The 15,925-nt window shown below is 39.6% G+C and overlaps 1 pseudogene across 1 annotated transcript; it reads left to right on the top strand.

The window, feature by feature from the left end:
* Positions 1-3,837: 3,837 nt before the first annotated feature.
* LOC144653672 (uncharacterized) lies at positions 3,838-15,485 on the top strand (annotated as a pseudogene). Its single transcript, XR_013570792.1, has 12 exons — positions 3,838-4,123; positions 7,628-7,881; positions 8,134-8,281; positions 8,825-9,130; positions 10,047-10,386; positions 10,665-10,810; positions 11,241-11,615; positions 12,063-12,287; positions 12,583-12,828; positions 13,329-13,460; positions 13,789-14,273; positions 14,740-15,485. The product of XR_013570792.1 is annotated as an uncharacterized LOC144653672 (transcript).
* Positions 15,486-15,925: the final 440 nt, after the last annotated feature.

The following is a 15,925-nucleotide window of genomic DNA, read 5'->3' as shown; positions in this document are numbered from 1 at the left end:
ACCTGTGACCTGAAACCAGGGAAACGTCACGTACAGTGTGTAAGTTGAAAAAAAAACTAACAATACAATCGTATCAACAAATTGCATTGGAAGGCGATCCAGCTACAAACGGGCGTTAGAATTCGGCGGTATTGACGTAGTGGCCGCATCCAAGGGGGGTCTGCAAAGTGATTCAGCTTCGTTCCTTTTTGCCCCATTTTAAAGTCATTGCAGTTGTTATTTTGTGGTAGATTAAGAAAAAGTTTGTCCGATTTTGTCAATTAAGGGAATGCGACTAAAATGCCTTAATCAATAATTTTTTTTTCTTGAAAAATATATGATCATTAACAGTAGCATTAATATTGTTGTGTCCTGTGAACAGTCTACCTCTCATAATAACATAATCAAGTAAATTTACGGACATTTTTCGTTTTTCCAAAAAAAAACAAATAAACAAACAAGAGCAATGTTTTCTTTGTGTTAATAAACTCGACAAAAACTCAAACACGCACATGTAATGCTATAGCCTGCGCAACTTCGCGCGGGAGTGAAAAGTCTCCGCTCGACCATACTGTTCGCCAGCGGATTCCTGGATTACACAAGACCGTGTCCCGGGATACGAGGATCCCGGGGTTTCTGGAAAACACGGGGTCTCGGAATGTGCCACCTAAAAACACCCAGGTCCCATGTTTGTTTTTCTAAATTTCTCTAAATTGATAAATCGAACTTTTAATTAAACAAACTGCAGATGATCAAAAGCTACAGCTGGTCACAGCTGCATCCTTCGCTTTTCTTGTTTACTAATTTGGCTTTCGAATTATTTCCTGTAAGGTGATACTGCGTCATCTACGTATTCTGATACATAAGGCCCTTCTAGCTAGATCATGATTCAGCAGCACAAACAAAGTAATACCCAGGGCCCTCACATCAATTGCAGCCGGCACCCAGTATTCTGGTCCTGAGTTACCCCGATACTCCGGGTCTCAAATTTGTGGAAACACATGGTCGTGTTTTAAGAGAGTGCTTCGAGATCCGTCATGTTTTTTCGCAGCTGTAGGACTCGTTGTAGGTTTCACATCGTCATGTCTAGAGAGTTTTACCATGTCTTTATTTCAGACAACATATATCGTCCTAAATCCTAAACCCCCTGTATTGACCTTTCCCCGAAAATAAGCTCAGTTTAAAGGGATGTTGAGCAAATATAAGCCCAGGGTTTATTTCCAGAATTTTAAGGTATAATTTTCTCTCCATAGCTTGGGTATGTTCCTTGCATACTCTCTTAATGGTCTGTCATCCTTCTTATGAAGTTTTAATAAAGTATGTATCGCTGTACATTTTCCCAGACTTCGCGACAGCCTCGTATTATGTTCAAAAGATTACTTGACCCAGGACGCAATAATCCACTGACACGACGTGTGTACTGTCGTGAATTGTAATAACGTCGTGAATTGTAATACCTGTCGTAAATTGTAATAACAGTTGTCGTGATTTGTAATAGCTGTCGTAAATTGTAATAACAGTTGTCGTAAATTGTAATAATGCACCTATCGCAAATTGTAATAACACACTGCCGTAATTTGTAATACTCTGAGCTGTCGTAAATTGTAATAACAAATTGCCGTGTTTTGTAATAATTCTATAAAATGCAGGTCCGTAACCAGACCATTGCCATAAACGAGGCAAGATCTTGCTAGTGGGTTTGTGGGGCATGCCCTCCAGAAAATTTGAAATCTAGAAGCTATGAATCTCTTTCAGAGACATTTTTCATGAGTTATTTCTTGAGAAAAATATTTTGTTTTTAATTTTGGGTAAAAATTTAGACAAGGCAAGTGCCTCGTCTTGCCTCTTGCTAGTTACAGCCCTGAAATAAGAATAAGGAAAAAAATCATTGAGAAATCTCATTTTCGTTATTTATAAGGAATAACAGTTAAAGAACGCGTGGCATAAATTTATTTTACTGCTTGATATCGTCTTGAGGGCTATCCAACATTATTAATCTTCTCACTGGAACAAATTTGCAGCAAAGCACATAAAGGGAAACGAAAGTTTTCATTGTAATTTCTCTAGTCGGTCCCTTACAAGTCACTGGTCTTTATTTTTTAAGGTGGATAATGGGTTTTATTTCAAATATTACCTTCTTTAAAGGAACTGTGTCACGGCTGAGTTAAGTTTATTTTTTAAGTTTTGCCAAATACTTGCTATGAAACTTTCATGTTTGCAAAGCAATTACTCCTATGCATCCAAATGACAAAACCATAGCTTCATTGCATTGCAACCAAATTTGTCTCCCAGGCGTTATTGAAAACTGTTCAGCCCAATAATATTTCAAAAAACCCATATTGCAATCAGATTCAATCTTTATCACTTTTGGCCATCCGTACCTTCTTTTGTATTTGCTAAAAATAAAAAAAATTAAAAAATATATGTTTATAGTGGTCAGGCACTTAGCTTCATATCTCAACGAGATAGCTAGTTTACAGGCATGCCACTGAAACATTGGAAACAAATATTTTTAAATAAACATAACAAGGTTAAAAATCCCAACTGGCAGGGGGCAGACCAGTTGGCTATATACAAAGCGTGGTCGAGGATTTGAACTCGGGACAACCGAAAAACAAATCCAGCTAGTGGCAGAGGCAGGTCTTGAACCGGGGATTACAAGATTATTGATTACATTATTGAAATGTTCCTTCACTGTTTTAGGGGCTATTATTATATTTTACCGAACTTGGTGGTCATTTCCGATGCCTAATTCTGGCTAAAATCCATGACATAGTTCCTTTAATCAAAATAGAGTGATTTCACTAAACCCGTTAGTTATTACACTTTTTGATACTATTAGACACTTATTCCATTGTTTTCTTTTGTATATTTTTGACTATTGCGCACTGACTGGTAGATAGTGTTTCACGGGTTAAATGAAATCACTCTAATGCACATTTTTATTAAAAAGAATACCGGAACCACTTACTGACTCCCTTCGCTGTGAAATGCTTGCAATTAATAGATAAACAGATTTCCAGAGTTAAATGGCAAAATAATATATGATAATACTGGTTATTACAAAACACGCAATGTGCTATTACAATTTACGACAGCTCGGCGTATTACAAATTACGACAGCATGTTATTACAATTTGCGATAGGTGCATTATTACAATTTACGACAACTGTTATTACAATTTACGACAGCTATTACAAATCACGACAACTGTTATTACAATTTACGACAGGTATTACAATTCACGACGTTTATTACAATTCACGACAGTACAGACGTGCACCCAACCGAAAACGTTTACTGCACTTTTAACTTGAACTAGTAGAGACAGATTTTTAAGCGAAGTACTTTCAACACGCAATTCAGTAAATTAATGAACCATTAAAAAAAGCGCAAGTACATATATTCTAAAAGGCAAAATAACCTGCATCGGCGGGCATTGTGTGCACTCAAAGGAGTATCAATGGTCTTTGCGAGCATTTCCGAGCATGCGAGCACAGCGTTTTTCTTTATGAGCACGAGCATTGACAAAAGTTAGCCTTGCGAGCAACGAGTACTTTTCAAAAAGCTACCTCCACAAAAACCGAGCGTGCGAGCACTTGTAAAAATATGCGAGCACGAGCAAACGAGCATCTACTAATAGAGCATTCCGAGTAGAGGCCTAATTTTGCAAGCACCATTCATGACCCCTACTCAAGTAAGTATCACTGATTGGCAGGGTGTATTCATGTATTTACCCAAAATCGATTCTTGAAAAAAATACTTTGACAAGTTTTGCCGGCAAAATATGTAACAACGCTCAAATGTTTGGTCCGCCTGCCGAGTGACTGGCGACCCTTTCATATCATGGGTCAACAGTCTCAAAATTGGCGTGAGAAAAATATGATACTTCAATTATCGGTATGCATCGGCAGGCATATGTATAGCTCAGGTGCACCCAAGTGTACATAACCTATCGACAGGGTGTATTCCAGCATTTAGTCGAATCAATTCTAAACAACAATACATTGTTAAGCTCTAGATCTGGCGGCAAAATATGTTAATAACCCAAACCTGTCTGCTTGAGCTGTTGTTACAGTGTTTTCTTTGATCAGTTTAGCGCTTGGAACTCTGGAGGTCGGGTCGCGCAAACGTTACAGGCAGGTAAGAGATAATTATATAGGTGCCAACTGAGTTTTGAACTAAATTGAGTTCTGCAAATTAAAATTTAAAGTTGAATTATAAAGTCCTGACCAAACGGAGACGCAAGTGGACGCAAGTGAAAACTTGCGTCACTTGCGTCCCCGTCTGGCCAGGACTTGCGCGCACTTGCGTTGACTTGCGATAACTTGCGTTCACTTTGGTCGAGTTCAAATTTGCACGCAAGTCAACACAAGTTTTTCACTGTTTGGCCACCTAACACAAATCAACGCAAGCCTTCCTTTTTTACTTTGACTATTGAATTGCAGCGTATGCAGTAGCATTTAAATGGCTTTTTGGTAACTTGCGTGCACTTGCGAGTAAACTTGCGAGTCCGCTTGGCCACCCAAAACAAGTCTGTACGCACGTTTGACTTGCGGTTTCTTGCATCCTGTTGCTTTACCGTTTGGGCTTAACACATCAGTAATATCTCTCAATTCACAATCCTCAGGTTACCCTCGGTCGATGGAACGAAACAAGGGTTTGCAGTCTACTCTCGAGCTTTATTTGTTTTGTCTTTAAGCTTTTCCTCTTGCTCGTACACTGGAACGAGAGCATATTCACACCCCTAAATTAATAATAATTAATAATTTTATCAAGCAAATTAAACCCGCCTAAAAGCCTCAGCGATGTGTTGGACACTTTTGCAAACACAGGTAGTGGATCACATATTGTTATTAACCCTTTGAACAAATTAAATAATCAATTTATGCATTTTCGTATGACTAGAAAAAGATACACAGAAACATTTAAAGGGAGGTTGTGGTGCCGGATATTTATGAGTCGCGGTTGCATAACCACTAGACTATGAAATTGCTACCGTTCGCAAATGATAGCACCCTCAGTTTTTCTTCCAAAACACAGTAAAAGTATATTAACCCTCGGATGGACATTTTCTGTTATTTTTTTACTTAACAATGGTGAATTCCTACTTAATTTAAAGTACCAGGTTAACACATATCTGAAGAGAAAGAAAACGTGCAAATTCGCGTTTTTCATGTCGCCATCTTATTAGTATTCAGAACTTGCAGTAGCTATCTACTTCTACCCATACTAACTTTCGGTCTTGTTGCGTGCACTTTTGTGTAACTTTCCGACAAACCTTTTCGAATTAGATAAACAGAATAACCACTAGTCAGCCCCCTGTCAGTTGGGGCTCTTAACTACGATAATCTTGTGCTAGCTCAATATTTGCTTTATTTAAGTGCACAGTCCCACAGCGTCTAGCTTTCAGTACAAGCGTTTATAAATAATGTTCCCCTACCTTGAAATTTTAGCTCTGAACAGCTCCGACGATTTTCTGTTCATACTCAAAAGTATCGACTTTACTTATAAAGGCGTTTCAGAGAACCAATATCACTGAAAGAAAAAGAGCAAAAAGCAAAAATTGTAGTTCAGTATCAAAATTCTGCCATGCAAATCCTTCGGAAACTCGAGATGACAAATTCTGACTGAAATGAACCTGACATCTGACAAGTACATGATCCACCATATCGGTTCACATACATTTGAGCATAGAAAACGCGATTCTCTGATCACGTACAATAGGAAAAGAGCTGGAATAGGGAGGGGGAGAATAAAATCCGATTAAAGACATTTCACGGGTTTCAGATGTAACTTAAAATATAGGCAGGTCTGGCGTGGATAGAAAAGAAAAACACAGCAAACGCTAAATGTTTTGGTAGCCAACGCAACGGTATTTACGCATAGGAATGTTCTTAACTGCAGCTGATGCATTTCAGTTTTTTCCAAAAGACGGCTTTCTCACACAAAAGCATAAATTATACCAGGTCTTCCTAAAGGGTTTAGCAAATGTCCCTATTCTTAGGCATTCCTTGAAGAAACGATTTCATTATCGCGCTCGGCTCCCTCGCAAGCTCTTAGTCAAGAAAAGGTAGGAATATTGGACATTGAACAAACCATCAGTTGATCTTAAATGTATTACCAGAATGAGTTCGTTTAGACCTCCTAGCAGGTCTGGAGTGGATGGAAAAGAAAAAAAACTGCAAACGCTTAATGGTTTGGAAGCCAATGCGACAGTATTTACATGTAGAAATGCTTTTAACTGATGTATTTCAGACTTACTGTAAAAGACGGCTAACTCACGCAAAAGCATAAATTACACCAGGTCTACCTCAGTAAAGGGTTTAAATCGTGGAAACTGTCGCTCTGCAAAATGTAGGAGTATTGAACACTAAACAATCCATCAGTTTATTTCAAATGTATTACCAGAATAAGTTCGCCTAAACCTCCTGTAAATTAAGTGTCACTCCTTAACAATTGTTTAATTTCTTTGGTTTGAGGAGGCCGATTTTTCTTCCTCTATAAAAAAAATGTCGTAATTACTCCTTTTTCGTTGTATTAGCGATAAACCTGCTTAAGAATACATTTTTGTTTACAACACGACTTGTGTTACTTAATTTGTAACTGTTAATCTGCTTATGCCAGCCAATATCATCTTCAGACTAAGGTGGCAAACAGGTAGCTTAGATTTAAATACCGAAAGATGGTACATTAGCATTAATAAGAACATGAAAAATATACAAAACAAAGACGAAACTATCAAGAGAATAGGCATAGTTTAAAGATTTTAGGCTTCTTTGTATAGTAGGCGTACTCTGGGACCTAAAGACCCCTTTAGCCGCACAAAGTCGCCTTAAGTCGCCTAAAATTATGTGAGGGTTATTTTTAGGCAACAAGGGGATATGCGATTTATTGCGCCCTCGGTGAATAAATCACACATCCGCGAGACCTCAATTGTGTCGTAAAAAGGGCTTTTCTTCGTTGTTTTGATGTAGGTGCGCTGAAGGAAAAGAAATACTAAACAATAGGGAAAAGGTTCCGAAAAGACGCACTGTGGTTTAAACAGGTTATTTTCTTTATGTTTGATACGCCGACCAAAACAACCAGTATGTGTGCCAAAAATTCTTTCTTTGTCCATCGCAGTAGAAGATGGGTTGTTACTTTTGATAAGAATGTAGAATTTTTTCTACTGGAAATTTGCGCGGCGCAGAAAATAAGCCTGGCATAAGATCAAAAACGAAAGCCCATTAAGATTTCACGCGGAAACAACAGCCCATGGCATTCATCTCGATAACGTAAAAATTTTTGAGAAAAATGTGAACAATAGACAGCGATACCTTTTCTTGGAAGCGCTACATTCTATCGAGAGCATTAATTCTTTAAATGAGCATGTACATTTTCCACAAGTCTATTTAACCTTGGGAACATCCCTGGCGACCGGCGACATATAAAAACTTATTATGCATGAAGTGAAACGATTTAACTCTGACGAATGCAACAGAAAGTTGTCGAAAATTTATTTTTATACGTTTTTCAACATCTTTTAAACCGTTTATTAGAATTTTAAGATCAGCTACAAACCGTTTTTGTCATCATGTCAAATACTGATCGCCCTAATAACTTCCGAGCTGCACGTTTTATTCATCCTGTTTTTCACATCTTTAGACTTGAACAGAAATCAGGATGTTTACTCCTCGCAAGAAATGCAGCCGGAAGGGAAAGAAGGAAGCACGCAAAGGAAAAGAATGCATGTTCACCCATCGACGCCATATTTTCAACAGACGTGCTATTGAAGATGACGTGGCGAAACCCTGGGCTGCAGTGGGCACGTGGTTTTTGGGTCCTAAAGCTGAGAATGCTGATGTGTTCACAGATCTAATGACAACAGCAATGGACTCTCATTTTAACTTCCGGAAAGGGTAATTGAAAGTAAAATATAAGTATTTAAGGCCTTTGCAGTTAAAATTTCTAGTTGGGACCAAACTACTAACAATGGAAATAATTACAAATGTATGAAATTTTGAACCGTTGTAACTCTTTATAATTTATGTAAGATGCTTAACTTCTACTCAGTTGTCGGCTGTAAAATAAGACCATTGTATACCTTGCAGCATGATCCTTTACACTCATAATATGCAGTAAAAGCTAACATATAAATATTTACCTGGCAGTTTCTACCCTTGTGACCCTCCATATGTAACCGACGAGCTACGACAAGCAACGTCTTTCAAAGTATCTTATTTGCGGATGAAAACAGAGCTGGAAAGGATGCAAAAGGACCTGCATAAATCAGTCCCTTTCTTTAGCACCAGATACAAGGTTGGATTCCGTAACATGTTCAATATTATTTAGATGTTATTTAAGGCACCGGTTTTGCATGACTTTCAAAAAAAAAAAATAAAAAGGCCAGGAAAAGTGGTGAGCTCATAGATAAAAAAAAAATCCAACAAAGTCTATATAACTGAACTACTGTGCAAATCAGAATTAATTTAAAGGATAATGTAAACTGTGAAACATGCATGAGACTGATCATCTCCAACATTGCAGTTTTAATTACCCACCCTGTAACTGCTATTGAGATTTATTATCAAACATTTTGAAATAACTTATTCGAGCCAGCCAAATATAAAAATCGTTTCCGGATCATGTAAATTATTATTATTTAGAGGCTATGTCCCATATATTGGGACTCTGCAACCAGCTTAATGCCGGGAACGGAAAACAAGTGTTAACTAGTATTGCAGCCTGGTTACCCACCAAAGATTGTAGACAGATTTTGCCTTAGGGCAGTTCTGCCTATACTATGCCAATTTTAAAACTGACCAACTAAATAACAAAACATATATGTTTTTTTTTTATCAGGGGCATGTTAACTGGGACACTGCAGTTCCAGCAAACCTTGGCTACATAGCTTCCATTTTGTGGAACCAGAACAACTGTGCGGGTGAGGGAGGGCCAGTGACAACCGGGTACGAAGTCGAGGCTGGTTCAGACTTGTGTGAAATGGTGGGCCTGAATAGGAAAGACAGCATGGGGCATTTAGTGACCGGTGGATCAGTTGCAAACATTGAGGCAATATGGGTGGCAAGAAATCTCAAATACTATCCATTGGGACTTCAGGAGGCCTTGCTTAATGACGACCGGTTGGCAAAAGCAAGTGGATACCAGGTACATCGAAATGAAAACAAAAGCAGATAATATCAGTTTGCACGCGGTCTCGAGCAAGTGTCTGTCCGTTGCTCTAGTATTCTTTATTCGTTGTGTTCTAATGGACACGTTGGGACGTGGTGACCTAACGTATAATGGATCCGAATCGAGCGGTCCGGGTTCGAGTCCTGGCCGGGTTTATTGAGTTGTCTTTTTGAGCAAAGCACATTGCAGACTAATAGTTAAGGATTCTCTTCTAACCAGCAAAATGCACGTTGGCATGTCGCAATCGCAGCAATTTATATAGCTTTTTTGCGAAACATAAATACAAAAACTCCTTTAACTTTGACACGTAGTATAAAAAATACTGACAAAGTACGTATATAACGCATCACCAAATTCCTTTTGATAAAAATATTAAACGCATTATTAAGGTGGCTCCGTGGTTATTCCAGGCGCACTCGTCCATGTCAAACTTTTTCGGCTTTAACGCGATGGCTATGAAACTTTGGGAAATCCAAACTTAAACTTGGCTATGGTTTCTATCAAGTGAACTGATTCCAGAAATTTAGCAAAAATATGTCAGCAAATTTTTTCACTGGACGCGATTTTGTCCAAAAAGTGGGGTCCAGTTAAACGCCAGCAACATTAAAGATATTTTTCACCAGTGAAAAAATTTATGACGCAAAGTTTGACATAGACGAGTGCGCCTGGAATAACCACGGAGCCACCTTAAACAGCAACCAACTTATCATAAACTTAACAATGTTCCTTTTATATGACTGTTAGTATCCGCAGTCACAGTTGCTGCTGCACCTGCACATGTTGTTGTTGTTAATTCTCTTGTCCCATCAACAAAAAGTGGTTACCTTAAATTTTTACCCACAATTAATTTTTGCGAAAACATTATTTCATTCCATTATTTATCATTTCGCAGATCTACCTACCTCAAAGAGGAACTACCATAAAAATGGTGGAGGCAACGCAGTGGGAGCTTCTTAACTTGGATACCGACTGTATTATCAAGATGCCATTCGATGTAGCAGACCTGGCAGGCCTTACACAAACAGAGCTTCGAAATATCATGGACAATTACATCTACGAGTCAATTGGTGCTCAAGAATTTTGCCGTCGCCACCAGCTGACTAAGCCACCGTGTGTCGTTGTTGGAAGTTCATACCATGTGTCTTTCCTGAAAGCAATGAACATCGTAGGACTAGGAAAAGGAAGCCTCGTCACTGTTCCGGTTGACAACAATGCTCGAATGGACACTAATAGTAAGGAAAATCATTGAGATTTTTTTAGCTCGTATAGTTGCAAAGAAGACCCTCAGAACAAACCGCCGATGATCTTGAAATTGAAATAATCGAATATTTACTGAATTCAACAGTAACTGAGGGGTCATAACAATGGTGTACACTAGTCCATTAAAATTGCTTCAAAAACTCAACAATGCATCGGTATCATATACCAGTGATCAGTTTAGCATTCGGGGATCGTAGATGCGAGTTACATAAAGTGGGACATTTTTTTATTATTATCTTTCTTTTTTCAGAGCTGAAATTGATTCTGCTGGAGAAGATGACGAATGAAATTCCTGTAATCAGCGTGATAAGCATTATGGGAACAACTGAAGAAAGTGCCGTGGATCCCTTGGAAGACATATTTACAATTAGGGCAGAATTGAGCAAGATGGAGAAGGTATATTACTCTTTACGAAACACTTAAGACAGAGGTTGAAATTCTATGTATATATGTTGCACTTATTATGATAGTCTTTAGTCACTCTTTATTAGGCTCCTGCAAAAGTGACAGTGGCAGTGGCAGTGGCAGTGGCAATAATAGTGGTAGCGATAGCGGTACTGATTGTGGCAGTGGCAGTGTCATTAGTAATGGCCAGTAGCTAGTGGCTGTGCCAGTGAAGGTTGTAGTGGGAGTGGGAGTGGAAGTGAGAGTAGGATGTGGAAGGGGAAAAGGCGGCGGAGGTGCAATTAGCCACTAGAAAACGATGTACTCGCCCTAGAAGCAAATTGGATTTTGTAAGCACGCTCGACTGAATATCCACCCCAGCGTGTTTTCTACTTTTTATGGCTCTTTAATTGCGTTATTCTTTTTCTCGTTTCCATCTCAGGGTCTCAATTTTAGTATCCACGCAGACGCTGCATGGGGAGCATACTTCTGTTGCATGTTGCGTGACGCACCACTCGGCGATCCCATGCCCAGCCCTCAGGAGGAAGGCTTCGTCCCCGAGCTCTTCCTTAACAACCACGTGAAAAAACAGCTGATGGTTCTTAACCAGTGCGACACCATTACTGTGGATCCACACAAATCTGGCTTCTGTCCATATCCAGCCGGGGCAATATGCTATCGTGACAAGAATTTAAACAACTTTCTGTCTGTGGCTAGCGGTGTAGTCTACTATCATGGAGATATCAATCTTGGAGATGTTGGAATAGAGGGATCAAAGCCAGGCGCCGCCGCATGTGGTGTGCTGCTGGCCAACAAAGTGAGTAAAACAACAACAGGAGGATACGGGGATTCGAACCCTCGCTCAAGATTGTCTAGAAGCTATTGTGCATTCTTATCCTCTCTCTTGCTCTTATCGAATTTTGTCCTGTTGAAACAGGAACTTTCGATCGTTTGAAAGGCAGATGATGTCAACTCTCTTGTACTCGCAACTCGTTTGACTATTCGTTATAATTTCATGTTTAAGTCCAATGAGATACACTCGATGGTCTTCTGTGAAAGTTATACCACCATTTATTGTTGGGATCCTCATTGTCATCAACAAGTCAGTAGCTATAGCTTGACCACGTGCATTGACACTCAGGTTACTATTGAGACCACGATCTTACCTTACATCTTTAGAGTGAATTATAGGTAGATTGAATTGACAACAATTCTTTCCTTTAATAATTTTTTTCTTGTTTCGCTTTTGTTTTCTGTCTTGTAGGTGATTGGTCTCCACAAGAACGGTTACGGCCGCATTTTATCGGAGTGCATGTTCACCTCCAAGATCCTGTACTGCTACTGGGTGTGCATGACAGAGGACTTTGACAATTTTGTTCTTGAAACTACCAAGGCCCTCCCATCCGGGAACGTACCTGGGACAGAATTAGACTACGTTACCTTCATACGAGAGAGAATCTTGCTGAAAACCAACGAGGAACTCGCAAATGTACGTACGCCGTCATGTCCACCTTATTTGATAACTCTCAAAAGTACTTCCTTCGCACTGAAGTATAGATAACTACGTGCGAATATTTAAGGGGCCCTGGCAAAATCAGCGCGGGGATTGACTGCTATGGAATAACGTCATATCCAAGGAGTTAAACAATTCTCCTGTTCGATCGATTTATATTTAAAAAACATTATAATTAATCACGGGCTTAGTAAACCATCTAAACTTGTAGACAGCTTTACTCGTTTTAATTGATACCAGTTTTACCTTAGTTTTTATTTTGTTTATATAGGACGCACAGGCAATGCAAGTTCTACAGGAGATTGGCCCAGACACTTTGATTCCATGCTTTTCAGTCAACATCTGTGGAAATAAGGATGTCAATCTGTGCAATGACATTAACGCGGCAATTTTTAACGACCTGTGTCACGACTCCACTGAAGAATCGGAACAGCGCATGCCTATGATTGTGACCTCGTCCACGATGAAAGATCACCAATATGGCTCTTCATTGGAGCACTTCAAGGAACGACTTGGGGTAGGTATAGTCTGCGTCGAGCCAAGTGGCCCATACAGCCGGAGCTAATCCGGGTTTAACAGTTATGTGACTAAGAGTTTTTCTTCTCCCCTCCGGATGGAATGCTTGTCCATCGCAGGTTTACCCCCAACATTAATTCACCGGTACCCATTTATACACCTGGGTGGAAAAAGGCGCTATGAGAGTAAACACAATGACCCCAGCCAGCGCTCTTACGAGGACCGCTCGATCCGGAGTCCAGTGCGCTAACCATTAGGCCACCGCGTCTCCCACTCGGGGTACGGAAAGCGAAATACGCTTCTCTGTTCATGTTGGTGTAGGTCATTTCCAATATCTTCAACAACAGACACTTCTTTATGTAGCATAAAGTTTTAGTATTCTTTTATTTAAAATAAATATAAAAAATAGACCAATTGTCCAAAACGACGGCAGTTTACGTCTCTAAGGGTCCTCATCTGATGTTTCCTTTAATTGCATTGTTCTTTGTTTTGTCACTACAGCTGGACACAGCGAACAAAGACGGAGTTAAGTACATCATTACCACTTGTCTGGACCCGTGGTCTACCTCCATGGAGTTCATGGACGATTTGGCCGGCATTATGAGAAATACCATCCTCAATGCCATTGGAACAGTAAGTAAACAATTATGCACCAACGTACACATAAGCAAACAGCTGCAAATTTATTCTTTTTCAAGTACGAATTATGCAAAAGAAACAGCTAAGCTCATTAAGCCGTGGCTCTTAATTATATCCTACTTGTTGTAATATATGCATTTAGTAAGAGCTTTTAACCCAAGGACAAGCTTTATTCTAAGATTCGTAGTTAAATAACTTTTCCAAATCATTCTGCCGTGATTAATACGTCAAGTGACATTACAAAGAAAAAGAAGACAATACTTCAGGGTTATTTGCCCCAATACAGTGATTATCTTTAAATGGTTACGGGCGTTCCCAACAGGTCACAGACACACCAGGCATCCACAGCTTCGTTAGCACTGATGTGGTGAACGCAGAAAAAGAAATCTTCTTGTGCTATGCCGGAGACTTCAAGCAGACTCAGCACCAGTACTTCGCGGTTGCCAGGTTCAGGTTTCTGTCTGATGACGACGTTGCCACTTTCAATAAAACCGCGTGAATGAGTCTGGTAACGAGTCGAAACCGATAGTGCTACGTAATCTGCAGACTGAACCGAAAAGGCTTCATGACCTGTTGTATAACGACTCGGAGGAAGAAAGATTGAGCGAGAAGTTCGACTTCTTTGTTGGCCTTGACAGTAGTGTACCGTTCATGACAGCTAACATGAAGGTTGTTGATGTGCCACGCTATGATCACCTTGACAAAGCTGATGATCAGTATCCTGACAACGCTACCTACCTTCTGTACGGTGACATAAATTTCGCCTACTTGTTCCACACTCCAACGAAAGACCCGGATTACCTGCAGGTAGGATGAATCACACACACGTACAATAATGAATAAACATCTCAGGGTTACTTGTCTGCGTCCAAGTCAAACAAATAAATAAATAAATTACTTTTATATAGACACTTATTGTGGAGCCTGTATTCCTGATCATGTTTGAATTTGCAGTTGTTGGTTTGTTGGAAGAAGAGGGAGCCGGAAAACCCAGAAAAAAGCCATTGCTGTCCTCCCTGGCAATGATGGCTTTGTTTTCAGTGTTCAATGTCTGGCTTGTCTTTCTAGGTGTTCTCCAACTACAGTTTCCTGGGGGACCAGCCACTATGTGTTTTATTATAAAAAGGCAAGGCAAGTTGCCTGAGATTAAATCAACATTTGTGTACAATCCATTCCGAAACTAGAGCATTTCCCAAGGGCGTTCACTTAACACAGGTTTACTTTATTCCAGTTGGATAATAATTAAACAAGCGTTCCCCTTCCTGTTGTTTAGATTGTTCGACTTCAAGAATTGCCCAAGGGGCTGGGAGAGCAGGCAGAGAAACAAGTGATCCTTAAGCAAGGTGTGGATGCTGAGTTGCTCAGAGTTTCCGGAGCACCAACTTTTGACTCGGAAGGGAAGATTGTGGATCCATTGACAGATCTCAAGTATGACATACACTTCGTTGGGATTCAGGGGGAGGAAGTTACTACTGGCGTTGTTTTGCAGAAAAAGATTTGGTTTGATGGTGAAGTGTTGAACAAAGTAGCTGCGTAGAAACGTTGTAGAACACAACAGTTGTATTAAAACAACCTTTATGCTTTGAAAAGCACATTTTTCGCTAAAAGATTTTCGAATAAACGTAGAATGAGAATGGTTTTTCCAGTGTATCTTCTGCGCGTCCTCATGGGGTGTTTTTACTTTACGGAAAATAGCTAAAAGTAAAAAAAAAAAAATGTTGTAGTTTAAGACAAGCAATCCACGATTAATATGCAGTTTTCATTATATTGCATGGTTCGTGGTAGGTGACATTAGTTTTATTTCCCACATATAGTGGTCATGTATTGAGGGCTATCTATAGATCTAGCTCCGGTCTGATCGTTAGTGTGGGAGACGATATATATTCGCTGAAGATATTGAAGACGATAAGGCTAGGATTGAAATATTTTGAAATGTAGTGATTATTATTTTCCTGCAAGTTGTATTGGTATTGTTATTGGTTTCATTTGCTCGACAATAAAAGTGGTTATTATGGGTTACGTATTGACTGGTTATGTATCCTGATCCGAACATGTTAGTTTTGGGCCGGGTTCTTTGAAAGTCGATTAACAATTCATTTTGCTTGTAAAAAGCGTTGTTCATTGCTAACGTTTTATGGAGTCGGAGATTAGTTGATATCAAAACCTTACGACAAAAACTTAATGATTATTCAAACTCACACTTCATGAGAGGCCTATGCACATGGAATCTTTGCTTCTGCTATAGAATGTAACACTGCAAATTTTAATTTGGAACCCAAGAGTACCAATAGACTGCACTAATTGTAACACGTGACTACGCCACTCGTATCACGCGCTCGTTCGCAATTTTCGCGTTTGTCCCCACAAAGAGCAAATGAGAGACTGCCCAAAGTCTAGAGTGTATGTCCTTTATATGGTGTTTTCGTCCCGGTGAGGGTAGCCCTAAGGACTGTCTAAGA

Source organism: Oculina patagonica, chromosome 5 (genome assembly GCF_052425735.1).
Source record: "Oculina patagonica isolate OP01 chromosome 5, crgOcupat, whole genome shotgun sequence".
NCBI classification, from domain to species: Eukaryota; Metazoa; Cnidaria; class Anthozoa; order Scleractinia; family Oculinidae; genus Oculina; species Oculina patagonica.
Note: the sequence above shows the minus strand (reverse complement) of the source record. Positions and strands in the feature narration are given on the sequence as shown.